We start from the raw sequence: 15180 nt of genomic DNA, 5'->3' as shown, positions 1-15180 counted from the left end.
GGTAGGATTTTTTCAAACTTAGGCGAGTACTGGACTGCAGCTAAGTCTCCTAGTGGGAGAACTTAGGCGAGTGCTGGACTGCAGCTAAGCCCCCGAGTGGGAGGGTTGCTCTCCACTCGGTAGGATTTTCTTCTGAACTTAGGTGAAACGGATTCGCGACTAAGCCACCTACTGGGGGATTTCAGAAGTAAATAAGAACACAACAATCGAATGATAGGACCATAAGCTCTTGTCTTTGATAAACAAACTACGAAGGTGTTTCTTATTACATTTTATTCGAATGAGTGCTTAAGTATAAAAGGGGCGGAGCAGCTCCGCGTTCCAAGCCCGTAGCTCATCTTTCTGATGCTCAATACTGTAAAGATGGTATGCTCCGTTGTGGAGAACTTTGGTGATGGTGAAGGGGCCCTCCCAAGTCGGGGCAAGCTTGTGTGGTTTCTGTTGATCCACTCGAAGAACTAGGTCTCCTTATTGAAAGGCTCGACCCCTCACATTTCTGGCGTGGAATCGACGCAAGTCTTGCTGATAGATGGTCGACCGGATCAAGGCCATCTCTCTTTCCTCCTCCAAGAGATCGACTGAATCTTGCCGGGCCTGATCTGCTTCCTCTTCGGAGAAGAGCTCGACTCGGGGTGCGTTGTGGAGTAGGTCACTTGGCAGAACAACTTCGGCTCCGTAAACCAGGAAGAAAGGGGTTCGTCCGGTCGACCGATTAGGGGTTGTCCTCAATCCCCACAGAACTGACGGAAGTTCATCAACCAAGCGCCTGCTGCGTGTTTGAGATCACGCATCAGTCGGGGTTTCAGTCCTTTGAGAATTAGGCCATTGGCTCTTTCTGCTTGTTCGTTCGACTGCGGGTGAGCGACTGAAGCATAGTCGACTCGAGTGCCCTGAGAGGCGCAGAAAGCTCTAAACTCATCAGAATCGAAGTTCGATCCGTTGTCCGTGATGATGCTGTGTGGAACTCCATATCTGAATGTCAATTCTCTAATAAAACTGACAGCGGTGCTTGCATCAAGGTTCTTGATAGGTTTAGCTTCGATCCATTTGGTAAACTTGTCGACTGCAACGAGCACATGAGTGAAGCCACTCCTGCCAGTTCTCAGTGGTCCAACCATATCCAGACCCCAAACAGCAAAGGGCCAGATGAGGGGGATGGTCTTCAGGGCTGACGCCGGCTTGTGAGACATGTCGGAGTAAAACTGGCAGCCTTCACATCTGTTGACTATATCTTTCGCCATTTCATTTGCTCGTGGCCAATAGAATCCAGCTCGGTATGCTTTAGCCACGATGGCCCGAGAGGACGCATGATGACCACAGGTCCCCGAGTGGATGTCATTGAGGATCATTCGACCTTCTTCTGGTGTTATGCATTTCTGACCGACTCCAGTCACACTTTCCCTGAACAGCTGCCCTCTTATCACAGTAAAGGCCTTGAATCGACGGACGATCTATCGAGCCTCTTCTTCATCCTCTGGGAGTTCTTTCCTAAGGATGTATGCAATGTAGGGCACCGTCCAGTCGGGAGTAATGGCCAGAACCTCCATGATCAGGTCGACCACGGCTAGGACCTCGACTTCAGTCGGATCTGTGGCGCTCTTAGGTTGCGGGGGCTCTTCAGTAAAAGGATCTTCCTGAACTGTCGACGAGTGGATATGCTCTAAAAATACATTGCTGGGAATGGCTTCCCTCTTGGAACCTATCTTTGCCAAATCGTCGGCTACTTGATTTTTCAGTCGAGGTATGTGGTGGAGTTCTAACCCCTCAAACTTCGTCTCAAGCTTTCTCACCGTGTTGCAGTACCCAGTCATGGCTGGGCTTCTGACGTCCCACTCCTTCATCACTTGATTAACTACCAAATCTGAGTCGCCATAGACCATGAGGCGACGGACGCCGAGTGAGATGGCCATGCGCAACCCATACAGTAGTGCTTCATATTCTGCTTCATCGTTGGAGGAATCAAAGTGAATCTGGAGGACATATCTGAGCTTGTCTCCTCGGGGGGATACCAGAACTACTCCAGCACCAGAACCGTTCAGCATCTTCGATCCGTCAAAGAACATGGTCCAGTGCTCAGAGTGAACTTGAGTCGGCAATTGTTGTTCGATCCACTCGGCGAGGAAATCTGCTATTGCTTGGGACTTGATAGCTTTCTTTGCCTCAAACTTGATATCCAAGGGAAGGAGTTCAATCGCCCATTTGGCCACTCGACCAGTTGCATTTCTGTTGTGCAGAATCTCTGACAATGGAGCGTCGCTGACGACTGTAACAGAGTGATCCGAGAAATAGTGTGCAACCTTCTTCGTGGTCATGTAAATCTCATAGACAAGCTTCTGATAATGAGGATATCTCTGCTTTGACGGGGTGAGGATTTCAGAAATATAATAAACTGGGCATTAAACCTTATAAGCTTTTCCTTCTTCTTCTCGCTCGACCGTAAGTACTGTACTGACGACTTGTCCAGTGGTTGCTATATAAAGCAGTAGAGGCTCTTTGCTGATCGGAGCAGCAAGCACCGGCTGGGTGGAAAGCAGGGCTTTTAGCTCTGCAAACGCCGCATCAGCTTCAGGGGTCCACTCGAACTTGTCTGATTTCTTCATCAGTCGGTAAAGAGACAACGCCTTTTCACCGAGGCGAGAAATGAATCGACTTAGGGCGGCCAAGCAACTAGTAAGCTTCTGGACATCATGCACACGCACAGGGCGCTTCATTCGGAGTATAGCGCCTACTTTCTCTGGGTTAGCATCGATTCCTCGTTCGGAAACAAGAAAACCGAGTAACGTTCCGCCTAGAACTCCAAACGTGCACTTTGATGGATTGAGCTTGATATCATACCTTCTGAGATTGGCAAAGGTTTCAGCAAGGTTAGTGAGTAGGTCGGAACCTTTACGTGACTTGACCACAATGTCATCCATGTATGCTTCCACATTCCGACTGATCTGAGTGAGCAGGCACTTCTGAATCATCCTCATGAATGTGGCTCCGACGTTCTTCAAACCGAATGGCATTGTGACATAACAGAAGCACCCAAATGGGGTGATAAAAGCTGTCTTTATTTTGTCGGGCCCGTACAGACGGATCTGGTGGTAACCGGAATAGGCGTCTAAAAAGGACAAACGCTCGCACCCTGCAGTCGAGTCAACTATCTGATCGATGCGAGGGAGAGGGAACTGATCTTTCGGGCAGGCCCGATTGATATGCTTGAAATCAATACACATACGAAGTGAGTCGTCTTTCTTTGGGACCATGACAACATTGGCTAACCACTCAGAGTGATAAATCTCTCGGATAAACTTAGAGCCGAGCCACCTCTTCACCGATTGCCTTTCTTTTCTGGACGGTGGACCATCGAAGATGCTCTTTAACTGGTTTCACCTTCAGGTCGACTCTCAAACGATGCTCAGCCAGTCCCCTGGGAACACCCGACATGTCAGAAGGCTTCCATGCAAAGATGTCCCAGTTCTCATGAAGGAACTGGATGAGCGCTTCTTCCTATTTGGAGTCGAGTGAGGTTGAAATGTGAGTCGGAGCAGCATAGGGATCTGTTGGGTGAATGTGAATCGACTTCATTTCACCAGACGACTGGAATGCTGAATCTGTGGCTGGCTTCTTGGCTCGCAGCAAGTCACTCGGATCTGCATTTTTCTGGTATTCTTGCAATTCTACCACGGCCATCTGGGCATCAGCGATCTTTGAGCCCTTCTGGAAGCACTCTTCTACCTTCTTCCGATTACCAGAGATAGTGATCACTCCTCTGGGACCAGGCATCTTCAGTTTGAGGTACACGTAACATGGTCGAGCCATAAATCATGCATAAGTTGGCCTGCCCAGAATTGCATGATAAGCACTCTGGAAATCCACAACTTCAAACGTCAACTTTTCTTTGCGGTAATTTTGGAATCACCGAAAACCACGTCGAGTGCAATCTGACTGAGGGATGCAGCCTTCTTGCCTGGAATGATCCCATGGAAACTCATATGGCTTTCACTAAGTCTGGACATTGAAATGCCCATTCTTTTCAACGTTTCTGCATACAGTATGTTCAGACCACTGCCACCGTCCATCAGGACCTTTGTCAGTCGAGTGCCTTTGACCACCGGGTCGACCACTAGTGCTTGCCTCCCAGGGGTGGCGATGTGCGCTGGATGATCAGACTGGTCGAATATAATGGCAGTCTACGACCACTTCAAGTAACTGGGTGTCGCCGGAGCGACCATGTTCACTTCCCTGTTGATGACTTTCAATCGACTTTTGCTCTCAACGTCAGCAAAAATCATCAGAGTGGAATTCACGTGGGGATAACCATCGTCATCCTCTTCCTCATCCTCAGCCTTGTCTGCCTCCTTCTCTTTTTCCTTGGGTTGTTTCTCTCGGAACTGCTGGATTAGGAGCTGACACTGCCGAGTGGTGTGCTTCGGGTAAATGAAATTACCTTCTTCATCTTTTTTGGTGTGGATATGGCACGGCAGCTCCGACACGTCATTTCCATCTTGATCTTTTACTTTCTTGCGGTTCCACGGCCCTTTGGGCTTCCCCTTGAACTTTCCTTGAACCACAGCCAAGGCTTCACCTGGAGCAGCTGGCTCGGCCTTGCGCTTCTGTTTCCGACTGAAGTTTCCTCCACCGTCTTCGTGGGTGACTGCTTTGTGCTTGCCACTCAGGCGCCGCTCTTCTTCTTCACCATTGGCATACTTGGTGGCAATTTCCATCATCCGAGTCAGAGTCATATTTCCTGTCCGGCCAAATTTCATATTCAACTCTCGATACCTGACGCCTTCCTTAAAGGCACAAATTTCCTGATGATCTGACACATCTTCTACTGTGTGGTGCAGGGTGATCCATCTCTGGATATAATCCCTCAAAGTTTCATTCGGTTTCTGAACACAACACCGCAACTCTGTCAAACCTGTCGGTCGTTGCACGTGCCCTCGAATGTTCTGACAAACACTCGAGCGAGATCTTCCCAAATATAGATGCTGCCAGGTGCTAACTGGTTCAGCCACGCTCTAGCCGAGCCCTCTAACATTAGAGGAAGGTGTTTCTTGGCCACTTCATCATTGCCGCCACCAATCTGGACAGCCACTCGGTAGTCTTCAAGCCAAGTGTTAGGCTTGGACTCCCCGGTAAACTTACTAACTCCAGACGCCAACCTGAAGTTGGGGGAATCACCGCAGCTCTGATAGCTCTGCTGAAGCACTCTGGACCAGAGACATGCACCCTGTTGCTTGTTTGTGGACCTCCATCATGGCCCTCCCGGTGAGCTCTGTTTCTGTCGACCAAGCCCTGCACGAGAATGGATCTCGCATCAAAGCCTGGCTCCCTGGGGTCGATTGGAATACCTCGCCCAACACTGTGAGGGCGTCTGTCTTCATGCTGCCGAGGCACGTACGACCCGCTCCTCGGGGAGGCGTGGGCACTCGACGGTGATCATCATGATCGACTCGACGGTCATACTGCTCTCGGTTTCTGTACTGATCTTGTCGATCCCCACGTCCCTCACGCCTCGGAGGCGATCTTGGGCTATGGGCCGACTGAACTATGTCTGCCATCACGGATCTGCTATGGATCCTATCCCGCGACTGAGATACAACTGTATTCTGCTCTCCCGCCGCCCGGAGCAAGGCTCGGATCTGCACCAGACCTCGACCAGCTTCTGACTGGGAGGGTTGGATCAACTCTGCTATCCGGGCAGCAGCAGCTAGATTCTGGATCGGGGTTCGGTATACCTGAGTTGGAGGTGGAAAAAGTTGGCGTTGACTGGACTCAGGAGCATGTTGTCGAGCGCGATCGTCAAGTGCGCGCTGGAGGTTCTCCAGTCGAGTGCGCTCAGCCAGATTGGCCAAGCGCGCCTGCTCCAAGGCCTGGGCCTCGGGGGTTTCTCCAACTATAGGAGTGTGCAGGGCATCCATGTTCCGGCGATGAAGTTCTTCCTTCTGCTGCGAGGAGAGAGGTTCGGGGCGGTACTCCTCGTGAACGCGCGACGGATCACCGTTCCCGTCACCTCCGTCTTCACGATTGAATCCAGGAGGACTGCGTGGTCCATTGACCATCAGGACTTCCGCCGCCGAGTCACTGCTGCCGCACTCGGATGCGGTCTCTACGGAGCCAGTCGACAGATCGAACAGGCCGTAGAGAGATTCGCCGGGCTCGATCGCCGCGACTTGAGGGGTGGCCCATTGGCGGGCCACCGCATGCTTCACCCGCCGCTGAAGCCTCGACCGACCGGTGCGCTTGCTCCAGCGGGTCGCAGGGAGGGGGAAAGCCGCTGGAGTTGACTGGTACTAGGTCGACAGTTGCCGCAGGAGGACGCCACGGACACACGCGCGAAAGTGCACCGCCCCGTGAGCGGGGAGCGCGTCGGCGTCGAGTGGTTCCTCCTGGAGCCAAGCGGAGTCATCGGCGACAAACATGAGTGCGCCGAGACGGATCTCGCGGCCCTCAGCCAAAGCTCCGCCTGGAACCATGATGAAGGGGATCGGAAAAATTGCAACTTCTCCAATAAGTCGCTAAGACACCTGCCCCAAGGTGGGTGCCAACTGTCGTGGTCCTAAGACTGATAGTAGAATAGGGGGGTAGGAATGTAGAGGCAAGATCCTAGCTATGGAGGAGTTGTACACACGAGTTTACGAGTTTAGGCCCTTCTCGGAGGAAGTAACAACCCCACGTCTCGGAGCCCTGAGGCGGTCGACTGAATATATGTGTGTGAATTACCAAAAGTGCGAACCCCTGCCCCAGAGGAGGGGGGTGGCTTATATAGAGTGTGCCAAGACCCCGGCTCTCCTCCGTTACACAGGGTTCAATGTTCATAAAGGAGGGGCGTTACTGGTAACGTCTACAGTAAAGTGTTATAAATGCCCATAAAGCTATGGTTTAAGTCTTGACCATTGCAGAGTGGAGAGTTTCTCATCTTCTGGTGGTCGAGTGTCTTCAAGGTGGTCGAGTGTCTTCAAGGAAGTTGAGTGAGCACATCTTCATGGTCGAGTGGATGATGTTTTCTCTTCGACTGCTTATGGTTCTTTGTAGAGATGTCCTTGGGGAGGGTATGTTGGACAGATCCATGACCCTACCCTAGGTACATATCTTCATCACGCGGCCTCTCTATGCCACCGCGGATGACCTCGGTGGCGGGTGGTGTCGCGCCGGCGCCGGCCCGAGCCGCCGCCCCTCCTCCTCAAAACTCCCTAATGCGGCACGACCAAAGAAGGGCAAGACATCGGCGAAGAAAAACAAGGCAGCGGACGGCTCCGGCACCTCCAAGGCAAGGAGGAAGAAGCTTGCGGGGCGTGCGGCGGGCGCGGCGGCTACCGAAGCGCCGACGAGCTCACTCGTTGAGCCGGCGCGCACACCATGTTCGACGAAATGCCTCCAAGGTAAAAAAAATTCTAACTTTTCAATTTTTTTGTTATGTTTTGAATGCATTCACATATAGATAGCTTATTTGCATTGTTCAAAAAACTTTTTAGTCTCAATGATGATGCATACATGTCAACGATGGGTGTTGGCTCCAACAATTCGCATTGGTCTCAAACCAATGACATGCATTTCGAAAACCATGAGTTCGAGGTGGACGAGGAGGGTGAGGGCATTGTCGATGCATCAAAAGGAAGAGCGGGCAATTACACCAACGCTGATGACATCTTACTATGCAATACTTGGTTGCAAGTGTCGAGGGATCCATCCGTTGGAGGTGATCAAAGTAGAGATGCTTATTGGCTTCGGATGAAGGAACACTTTGATGTTCGCAACGTGAGTGGAATTGACCGCTCCGACCGATCACTTCGGTCCCGGTGGTCGACTATCAACTCGGATTGTCAACGGTGGGTGGCCTGTCAAAAGGCGGTTGACAAGTTGAACCCAAGTGGCACAAATGAGGACGATAGAGTAAGTGGCATTTCATACATGTTCATCATACTTGTTGTTGGTGCTAACTTGCTTTGTTTTCATGTAGTACAACATTGCGCAAAACTTGTTCAAAGAAGAGGAGAGGAAAACCAAGAAGGGGAAGATCAAGAAAGGAAGGATATTTACTTTGCCTCATTGCTATGAAGTGTTGAAGGATGATGAGAAATGGAAGAAGCGTGAAGATTTGGATGATTTGCATTTGAGCAACAAACGGAAGCAAACAATTAAGTTGGATGATGATGAGGATGATGCATCAAGTGATGACGGCAAGAGAAGCCCCACACCCAACTCGGTTTCATACTCGAAGCCAAAGCGACCGGATGGGTGCAAGAAAGATAAAACCGAAAAGAAGAAGAGGAAAGGAGATGATGAGCTCAAAAATGCTATGGAAGCTATTGTGAAGGCAAGAAAAGAAGCCAACGAGGTGAGGAAAATGGCAAGGAACCAAGATGCCGCAGCCGAGGAGAGGAGGTTGGCGGCCGAGGAGAGGAAGGTGGCGGCCGAGGAGAGGAAGATGAGCAATGAGGAGCGAACAAGATTGTTGAAATGGGAGAAGCACTTGTTCTTCTTGGACACATCTATCCTCAATGAGGTGCAAAAGGAGTATGTCAATCTTGCTCATGAAGAAGTCTTGATCCAAAAAAGAGCCATGATCCGCGCAATGGGTGGCGGTGGCCTCAGCGCAATGGGTGGCGGTGGCATCGGCGCCATGGGTGGCATGGGTGGCTTCGGAGGTACCGTGGGCGGTGCAATGTGAGGCATGGCTGGCTTTGGAGCACCCCCCGACGCTATAGCCACCATGGGAGGCATGAGTTTTGCTTCTCTCATGGGAGGCATGGGTGCACCTCCGACCGTCATGGGCAGAATGTCTTTCGATGTGCCTCCTCGCACACATTCCCATGAAGATGCCATTGAAGATCTTGCCAACACCATCGGAGCTTCACGTGATGCGGTGCGCGATGAGGAGAGGGAGGAAGATTTATCTTCGGAGGTGGAAGAATCGTCTTTCGAAGATCAAGACGAGGACGAAGACGAGGACGAGGAATGATGTGTCTTTCATTTGTGTATTGAACTTGATTTGCCTTTTGAACTTGGTTGGATAAACTTGTGGGTATGATTTTGAACTTGTGGGCATGAACTTTTCTTCATCAACTTGTTTGTGTGAAATTTTATATGTCATGTTCATTGCATTTTGAATGTTTCATCAACTTCATTTTGTGTTCAAAATGCCATATGCAATGCACCGGCGAGTCACGCGCGCTGCATTTTTGCACGCTGCTGGAGCGACGCGCGCGCTGCATTTTTGCACGCTGCTGGAGCGACGCGCGCGCTGCATTTTAGCGCGGCTGCTGGAGCCAGCGCTGTGCACCGCGCCAAGCCAGGCGATGGGCGCGCGGCAAATCAGTTTTTTGCGCGCGGCGCGTTCGGCGCCTGTTGGAGATGCTCTAGAGCCTGTTGGCTTGAGCCTCGTAGCTACAGCCATCCTAGCTAGGCTGATCTCCGGCGAGCGAATTCGGCGCAGCTCACGAGGGCGTCCATCTCGATCGTCGTGGCCGAACGATGGCAGTGTGCTACCGATACGAGGACTGCATGGAAACATTCTCCCTGCCCGTCGCGGCACCTTCCATCACCGTCGGCGAGCTGAAGCGCCTTATCATGAAGACAGACCGCCATGGTCGCGGCCGGACACGCGGCCGGGGTCCCAAGGAGAGCATCACCATCTCCAATGAGCAGACCCGCGAGGAGTACGCGGACGACGACGCCTTGGCCCTGCCCAACTCGACGGTGCTGGTACGCCGAGTGGCTGTGCCATCCGACATACCCCCTCTGTGCCCTAGATCGAGGCAAGACAACGGTGGTTCGTCGTCGAGGTCGGCCCTGAGGTCCGACGGAACCCAGGACGACCAGGCAAAAGCTATCAGCGCGGTGATCGACAAAGGCCGTGGAGCAACGCACAACGGGTGGGCGCCGCCGGCCGGGTACGTGTGCCACTGGTGCCGTGTCCCGGGCTACTTCATCCAGCACTGCCACACAAACGGCGACTCCAGATTCGACTTCTGAAGGGCTCCTGTGCCTGCCCTCCTATGCTGGCCGACGAGAGTAACAATGACGGCTTCCCGGCGGATCTCCACTGCAAGATCTGCAAGGAGGTGATGGCCGGCGTGGTGGTGGCGAGCAAGTGTTGCTTCAACAGCTTTTGCGACCGATGCATCCGAGTGCACATCATCGCCAACTCCGAGTGCACGTGCGGGGCCAAGGCAAGCGCGGACGATCTGGTCCCCAACCCGACGTTGCGCGCCACCATTGCCAACATTCTCGCCGCCAGGGCCAGCAGCTCTTCGGGTGGCACAGAGAAATGGAGCAGCTCCGCCGCAAGCAACAAGGTCGCGGCGTCCACGCCTCAGGCTCAAAGTCCGGCAGCATCGCAGGAGAGCACCAGGGATAGCCACGCTTCTTCCAAGAAGGGCGCAGCCTCGGAGTCGGAGCACAGCGACGGAAGCAGATCGACGTCAGCTCCAGCGGCGCACGAGCCAAGAAAGAAGCAGGAGACAAGGGAGACAGGAGAAATGATGTTCTACCATGCACGGGATATCCCGTGCATGGCTAAGCCATCCATTTCTTGGAGATCCGGATGCATGCAGGTCTGGGCTGCTCTATTTTCATTCGCATGTTGTTTATTCAATTGCATCTATTCCCTTATATTCTACTACTCTTGTGTCTTGTCACATCAACCATTTATTACTATGCTTCATCCACCAAAGAATGCACAGAAGCTATGCTTTCACTACTAGGGAAAAGCCTACCAGCAGCGAGGGTTTTGGGCCTCTCAGTAGCGCGGGCACCGGCGCTACTAATAAGGCGCTACAGCTAACGTATAGCAGTAGCGCCGGTTGTCCCACGCTACTGCTATACATGAATAGCTGTAGCGCTCTTTGGGAAAGGGCGCTACTGATATTATCTGCAGCGCTGTTTGCTGGGACGCGCTACTGAAAATGCGGCGCTACTGCTAAATTTCCCCCCTCGCTACTACTAGTTTATTTATTAATTTTTTCCTGCATATTTGTTTTGTATTTGAATAGGCTTTATACAATAATCTTTAGCATATCATACACATACAAATGTAATCATAGCATATACATACAATTAGTCTCATCAAATCATGTCATCATCATAATCATCATCCAACACAAAGTGGTCTCTCGTCATCATCTCGAAAATAGCGATACAAGTCTCGAATGATATGCAAATACATCGTCATCCATCTAAACAATGATATACGCGAGAAGAGCTATCACTTTGAGAACATGAGTTCGTATCCCTCTTTCGCATTAGCGTGAACCTCTAAACTAACTACTGCCTGTCGCTCAGAAACCGGAAGGGCCTGACACTCCGGCCACTTGTCGTATATATACTCCTGGCATAGCACTTCTTCGCCATCTATGATCTATGCACCTGCATCATCACATGAGTCGATGATATGCAACATATATAGTTGAGCAACAGAAAGAGACAGACTTGGCAAAAATAAAAACAACATATCATAAGCATAAATAACAAAGTTCATCGTACCCCAAAATGCCCTAACTAGAGTGATTTTCGCTAGTCGAGGACGAGGACGGTTTAATTACATCACAAATAAAGTTTCACCGTGCATAACTCAAAATTTTGTCAGACAGAAAGTATGGACTAAATGGACACATTGTCATATATCGACAATCACTCCAACATGTCGTTCCATCCATCCAAGTCAGGGAGATAGTCCCTAAGCCTAGTGAAAGGCTTCAGGTCGAGACGCTGAGAGGCTATCCATGTTCGGACGTCTTCCCGCGACATTTGTCCTTCTCCATAGAACATCCCTGTTTTTCCGACGACCTCCTTCATGATGATTTGGGCAAGTTTGCGCTGGATGTTATAGAACTCAGCTCGAAGTCGATGATCCTCGATATCTCCTATGTCCTTTGCCCATTGCAGAATATGGGCATCGCCGGAAGTAGGTGCCATGCGAAGGTTCTGGTGATCCCGTCTGTACTCCAGCATGTGGTGTAGGACATAGAATCCATCATTAAGAGAATCGTCCGGTTGCTGGATGCAGCAGAAGTTGGTCTTATGGCCGAAGGCGACCCTGCCGCCCCTCATCTTCTTGTCCCTGACCTCTCCACCCAGTGATTGGTAGTGATACATAGCATTGTCGAGAACATCCTTGATGTGGGTGTAATCCTTTTTGTGAATGTTCTTAGACGTGTCCAAGTAAAGAGCGTGGGAGAATCGGGGGTAGAGGATGATGAGGACGGCACGCCCGCCGCTGCGCAAAATAAGTCCTCAAATTAATTAGCCTCCACCATGCAAATGAATGATTGAAATCGAAGGAAGGATAGCAGCGCGGATGACTTACACGGGATGATAAGGCACAAGAATCGCCCTCTTGTCCTTATTAGTGAGCATGAAACTGACGATGTAATCCCTCGCGTATTCACGGTGATTTGCGCAGACTCCCAAGAAGCCCTCGTGCATGTAGTACGGGTCAGCGACATAGATATGAGATATCTGCTCAACCCCGATGATGTAGTTCATGTGCAAGGCATAAAGGCGGACAAAAGTAAAATTCAGCTTCTTCACGTGAAACATGTCGAATATGTAATCGAATCGGAGGAAGAACCTATCCGCGGGGAAGCTGTCGACGTACGACATTTTCCGCGGAACGTTAACCACGTAGAGTGGGTATCCTGGATCTTTCGAGGCGATGAGGTCTTTCTCTACCCGCAGCACATCGTCATGAAGTCTCTTTAGATCGCCGAATCTGGCCCGTAGCGCTGTTGCAGGTAGGATTGGTTGACCGGGGATATGCCATTTATCCGCACCGGGGATATCTATACGGTCCTGAAGCCGAGGTTGCTGAGGCGGCTGGATCATAGAAACAACTTTTTTGCCTTTCCTCACTCTCTTCCTAAACTTCTTTACTACCGGAAGGTCGTCCATAATATGTTGAGACGGCAATTCAGGCACCGACTCATGATGCTCAAACCCTGAGGAGGCGCCAATTCAGGCAACGAAAACGGGAGATTATACATTTATGTTGAAGGGGGCCGGTGTGACAGATACCGTGAGGGCGTCGAGCTCAGCCAAAGACGAAGCACCGCCTAGCACGTTCGGTGCGGGAGCCGGTGCGGGAGCAGGTGCAGCTGCAGGTGCTGGTGCAACGCTAGTCGAGCTGCTCCCCACCAAGAAGTCAGCAAGGGGAAAGTCCGCTGCATCTTTTTTTGTATTTTGCATGGTCCAATTGAAAACGGCCGGAACCAAGGTAGTAGAAATATCTAAAGCCACCTGTTTTGCGGCAGCTACCGCTGTTGCGACTGTCTTAGTTGATTTATTCTCAACCGCAATCTCAACCCTCTTGTCGATGTTTTCTTCATTTAACCTCCGTCTTTCCTTTCTCTCCTCCGTGGTCTCACGGTAGTACTTCTTCCACGCGGTGCCGTCTCCGACACCGTGCACGCGTCCACACGATGGTCGAGTATCCACCGGTTGTTGTTTCAATATGTTCAACGCCCGCTTGAATGGAGTGTCCCACTTGGGCCTCGCCAATGCCTCAGACGGCGAGTCGCTTTCGGCCGCAATCCTGTGTTGTTCTCTCTGCAAAAGGCACAAAGATCGTTTACAAATATGACTAACGTGTGCAGTCGAATTGATCAGAAACTAAAATTACCAGCAGTCTCATGAACTCGGTAATGACCGGTATTGTCTCGTAAACCTTTTTCACTGGGTCCCAACGGTGCCGGGCCCTGAGGACGTCAGGCTCCTGCGGGACGGTGAACTCCGCCAAGGGGTCTGGGATGCCCAGACTCGCGGCTTCCGCGTCCTCCTTGGCCCATTTGGACCTCTTTCCGTCGTAACCACGGCTTCCGAGGTGGTGGCTCCCAATGTTCCTCTCTTGAAGCCCCTTCATGTACTTAGACTTTTTTTTGGCATCTTCGGCCTCGCAAGCCTCCTTGAATATTTGAAACTGCTCTTCTGTGATTGTCGGATTATCCTTTACAATCTCGGAGTAGGGTTCCTTCTTGTCAATGATCCTTGCTTTCACTCGATTTTTCCAGGCGGCCAACGTCGCTAAACTTGGTCATGGCGTGTTTGTTTATCTTCTTCATTGTCGGGTCCTCATCTGGATCTTTATAATCCTTCTCATTCCGGCCCGGGAACAAGAATATCTGGTGAAACTTCTTTAGGAGGGAGCTCCTCATATTTTCTATCTTCTGTAGTTTCTCATCGTTGATGGTGGCGGTTGTCCGTACGATGCAGCCTATTTGATTGCCGTAGCATCGACGCGCTTCCTCGGGCGCCGTCGGCTCAAAATTGCCGCCGTCCACCTCCGTGACCACCACTCTAGTAGTCCTGAGTTTGTTAGGAACCCGTTGCCTCTTTGCTTTCGGTTCTACACCGGCTCCGCTCCCCGAGGCAGCGCCTGTCTCAGTCTCAGCACCGGTCTCGATGCCGGTCTGAGTCTGAGCGCCGATCTCAGTCTCAGCACCGGTCTGCGTGTCGGTCTCAGTCCCCGATGCCACCGGTGGGCCCAGCAATAACATCGGTTGATCATCGGTAAGGCTAAAAAATTCGTCTGCCGCCCGGTAGGCGTCGTCGCAATCACCAGAACCCTGTCCTTCATCGTTGCTAGTCATGTTTCCTATGATTAAATCTAGTAAATTAATTCTAGACCTAATAAAATGAATAATGACATAAAAAGGCCTATTGTTTTGCAGGAATGTTGACTCCTTCCCGGTGCGGCAAATTACGGGCACTCGATATGTCCTAGTTTGTAGCACAAGTCATGCCGAAATTCACGGAAAATTTCGGCATGAGCTTTTCTAAAAAGTGGACAAATCGAGAACCTGAAATTTGCCGGAAAAGAAATGAATCAACATTCCGGCAAAACATAGGCCACTAAGCATCATTCCCTGCAAACAGTGTCCAAATATACACGAGCAACCACATGTGCAAACAGTGTAGAAGAAAATTCATTTAACTACTAATAGAACAAAATTCAGTTAACTTTATTGCTCTATAATGATGAAAGGAAAAAAATTCAGTTAACTACTAATTTCATTCATTTAGGTTATTCATTTAACATCACCTAATTAACCTACTGTACCAATACTACTAGCAGCACTACTAACCTAATTAACCTAGCAAAACTCTAGTGCCCTAACCGAAAAACATCTAATTAACATCTAATTTTTTCTCTAAAATACAGAGAGAGATGAGTGAGGGGGAGGGGTGGGGGACTTA

The 15180-nt window shown here is 50.7% G+C and overlaps 1 pseudogene; it reads left to right on the top strand.

Annotated features, from left to right (window-relative positions):
• The first annotated feature begins 9462 nt into the window (after positions 1-9462).
• Positions 9463-15180, top strand: part of LOC119273529 — a 7618-nt pseudogene continuing 1900 nt past the window's right edge.

Source organism: Triticum dicoccoides, chromosome 3A (assembly GCF_002162155.2).
Source record: "Triticum dicoccoides isolate Atlit2015 ecotype Zavitan chromosome 3A, WEW_v2.0, whole genome shotgun sequence".
Taxonomy (NCBI): domain Eukaryota; kingdom Viridiplantae; phylum Streptophyta; class Magnoliopsida; order Poales; family Poaceae; genus Triticum; species Triticum dicoccoides.
This window is presented reverse-complemented; position numbering and strand designations above follow the sequence as displayed.